This window comes from Scyliorhinus torazame, chromosome 1 (genome assembly GCF_047496885.1).
Source record: "Scyliorhinus torazame isolate Kashiwa2021f chromosome 1, sScyTor2.1, whole genome shotgun sequence".
In the NCBI taxonomy this organism is placed as follows: Eukaryota; Metazoa; Chordata; class Chondrichthyes; order Carcharhiniformes; family Scyliorhinidae; genus Scyliorhinus; species Scyliorhinus torazame.
Window position 1 is genome coordinate 144,662,937 of NC_092707.1, and position 4,247 is coordinate 144,667,183.

Here is a 4,247-nt window from a genome sequence, read left to right on the forward strand (position 1 = left end):
GGAGGGGAGGGTGGGCAGCAGGGAAGGGGAGGAGGTTCTGTGAGGGGGATGTAAGGGGAGGGCATCTGCGAGCAATTGGAGAAGGAAGGGGATGGGGGTCTACAAGGGGAGGACGGACCGGGAGGTGGGTCTATGAGGGGGAAGGGATCTGTGATGGGGCATGGGAGGGGGGGGGTCCTACGAGGGGGGTCTGTGACGGGGAAGGGAGGGGGGGGTCTACGAGGGGGTCTGTGACGGGGAAGGTAACGGGTGAGCAGGGAAGGGAGTCTGCAAGGGGGCGAGGAAGGGGGCCTGCGAGGGGCAGGGGAGGGGATCTGCGAGGGGGGTAGTGGAGAGGGGTTGTCGGCTGGATTTATCTTATAATCATGGGATGTTGTTTCGGGGGTGTATGTGTTTCAATTTAGGAAAGTAGAAGAACTTGGAAGGGGCAATTTAAGTATAATGTGGGTGTAACCATCATTGTAGCTCTGTGCAATTATTTCATTTATTGTTGCCTCCCTTGTGTGTTTTACTGTTCAATAAATATTTACTTTTAAATTATTACCATAAGATTGTGACATTCCTCACTGGTCTTCATCTCTTTCTTAATACTATATCAAATTGCAAAACTAACAGTTAGGAACCAGCAGTCCCAAGTTTCCCTTCTGCGATTTGGAATATCCTAGCATTTAACATCGGCAGGGTTCTTAACATTTATCAACCAAAGTACATGTAACTCTGGTTTCACAGTTACATCATTTAGGAATGAATTGAGGGTCGAACATCACTTGGGTTAGCAATGCTTGGGCACTGTTGGGAGTGCTTCCCCCATTGTCCCCAGATCTTGCAGTCAACAACAAAACCAGGGTGCTCGCTACTGACTTCAAAGGAAGCTGACCAATAGAAATCCAGTTACCTCTGTGGCATAGTTTTCCCTCTCAATGACAGTTTAAATGTGGCACCAAGTCTAGAGGATGTCTTGGCATACAACAGCTGTGATGTAAGCAGCCAGTAATCTTCAGATGTTCACACACAGCCAACCATGACATTAAAAGCACGTCTACTTAAAACATTTTCAACCACAAATGATTAGATTAAGTTGGAAGCTAAACTAAAAAGGGTTTTAAAAAAGGGAAAAGTATATATTTCCTAATGTGCATTTTACTCCTAATTTATCAGGCTAAATTCTCCCATTTTGGAGAATATGTTCTGTCGGAGATCACCTTTGATTTGCACTGAATTGGGAGTGAGAATCCATTGATGATTCACTATCCCTTGCCATATAAATTTATAAATGGGTGATTGTTATTGATTTATTTGTGGTTTGAGGTGCTAAATGAATGCATAACTACAAAGTGGAATTATTAAAAGTGTCTTTATTGTGAGAATACTGTCATTGTTTCAGATAATAAATTAACTATTGAACTCTAGCATCTTGACTGTGAAAATTTAAACATTGTTCAGTGAATGTTTCATACAATGAATTGACTATTTGTATTTCAGTGCATTTAGCAATAAGAATTTATCAACTAATTAGTTACAGCATCCAATTGAACAAATCAGGAGGTCTCAGCTGAGAATTAGAAACCAATGAAAGTAAATGAAGGATTAGACCATAAATAAGGATTCCCTTAAAAGTAAGATCTCGTGGTCGAGTCTCGTTCCTGAATTCCTGTCTTCCTGAATTTGTGCATCATGTAATAGTAATAATCGCTTATTGTCACAAGTAGGCTTCAATGAAGTTGCTGTGACAAGCCCCTAAGCGCCACATTCCGCACCTGTTCGGGGAGGCCGGTACGGGAATTGAACCCGCGCTGCTGCCTTGTTCTGCATAACAAGCCAGCTGTTTAACCCACTGTGCTAAACCAGCCCCTATCTATCCGTTTGTGTTTAAAGTGATTTCTTTATGCTTTTATGTTTAATGCTTTATTTGCCATGTTTTGATTCCCTTCTTATGAGTATATTAAAGTGAATAATTAGCAAAGAAAAGTTGCATTTTTGACACCTCCACCTCCACCTCCAATCGACTTTTATTAGAAGAAGGTAAAACAAGAGTCTCAACAGTCGAGATTACAAGGGATTCCCACGCAAATCCCACTATCAAGCCACCATTTTGAGCAGGCAGCCCGATAGCTGTCCAGCAGCTGGTCCCCCTTTTCCCCCTGCAACGCAATTCTGCCCTTCACCTCTACCATTGCTGGGTCACTGCCCCCACCCACAATGGTGATCCAAGATCGCTCATAAGAGAGATCCCCATAAGAGAGACCCCCACAAGGAACCTCTTACTGCCTCTGCAGAAAGCACTTAACTGTCTCTGATGTAGTCCAAGAGCTGCCAATCATAGATGTTTATAAACATTGCAGATAGTTTCACAGCTGGGAATGTGAGATCCATTCAAGAGTGAAGGGCAGTAAAATTAAACAATCCAGACAACTGGCTGTATGTAAGCTGTCAATCACAGCTCAGTAAAACCAATACCCATTGATATTAATGAAAGCCTTGCAGATCAAAGATCTGAGGGGGTTTAAACCCTGAAGGTGTAGTTTTCACTTTCTAGGAATTTAAAATGGTGGCTTTCTCTGCACAGATGAGTTTTAAATAAGTGATTTTTTTTTTCCTCTATCTCTGGACTGCTGTCTAGCTTTGAGGCAGAGGTCTCTGGAGTAGGGAGGTATCTGTAATGGGGGGGGGGGGGGGTTCTGGTGGTGGTCTCTTATGGAGGTGTTCGCTGGTAGGGTCTCATATGGGGGCTTGGTGGAGGTGGAGTAGGCAGGATTTGCATTGTGAAAGGAAGGGGAACCCCCTGATGGATTTTGGGGCAACTCCCTTCAAGAGTTATTCCCTTAGCCCCACCACAAAGTCCACCATCCCAGGGCCAATCTTGGAAATACCTGCACCAATTCTCACCCACCTGAATACCCGCCCGGAGAATCACGTGGGCTTGGAGAATCTGGTACCCAGCCCATTATTGGATGGATATTTGCATCCTCATGCTGGTGGGGGGGCACGAACCTCGATGCTACTGTCTGTGGGGGACCAAAGCATCGGAACAGAATTGGCAACCTTTGTTGGACAACATTGGATTATCAGTTGTATCGAGAATTCCGCTATTTTTTTATTCGAAATATTTTTATTAAGGCATTTAGAAATAAACATCAAATAAAACCACAGCCAAGATAAGAGAGGAGATCACAGCATAACTCAATCCATGGCCAACAACCACAACCCGGCCTTCCAACCATATCCCCACCCGCTTTGCCTCCACTTTTTCTCGTTAACCCTAAACCCCTTCCCCTTGCTGTCTTTACCGTCCTGGAATACGTTAATGAACGGTTTCCATCTCTGTGCAAACCCTTCCATCGACCCCTTTTAAGGTGAATTTAATTTTCTCCAACCTGAGGAAATCCACTAGGTCGCTCACCCATACCCCCTCACCCTGGTTTCGGAGGCTCCGAGTCCCTCCACCCCAACAGGATCCATCTCCGGCTTACCAGAGAAGCAAAGGCCAGAACGTTTGCTCTCACCGCCTGAACTCCTGGATCTTCTGACACTCCAAACACTGCCAATTCTGGACTCCGGACCAACGTCACCCCCAGTACCACCGACATCATGTCAGCGAACCCCTACCAAAATCCCTGCAACTTCGGGCAGGCCCAAAACATGTGGCTATGATTCACGCGGCGCGCCCACCCCCTCAAAGAACCTACTCCTAGCCACCATCATATGCACCCAATGAACTACCTTAAATTGGATGAGACTCGACCTGGTGCATGAGAAGGACCCATAACTCAGTCACCCGCTCACCCCCAAGCACCTCCTCTCACTTAACTACTCCCATTGGGGCGCCCTGACGTATATATCTCTGACACCCTGCCAGGCACTGTTCTTGACAACACCATGTCCTGCAACCCCGGGGGCGGCAGATCAAGAAGGGACGGTACCTGCTGTCTCAACGTAGTTCCTGTAAGTATCGGAACCCGTTTCCACTGGGCAACTCGTACGCCTCTACCAGTCCTTCCAAACTCGAGAAGCTGCCCTCCACGAACAAATCTCCAAACCGCTCAACCCCTGCCCACCGCCAACCCTGAAACCCTCCTGTCAAGTCGTCGTCGTTTTTCTCTCTTTCCCGCCCCCCCCCCCCCCCCCCCCCCCCCCCCCCCCCCCCGCCAGAGCAAATCTGTGATGCCTACAGGTTGGAGCCTAGATCGAGGCCCCCTCAAGCCTCAAGTGCTGCTGCTGCCACTGTCCCCCACACCCTCCGGGCCGCC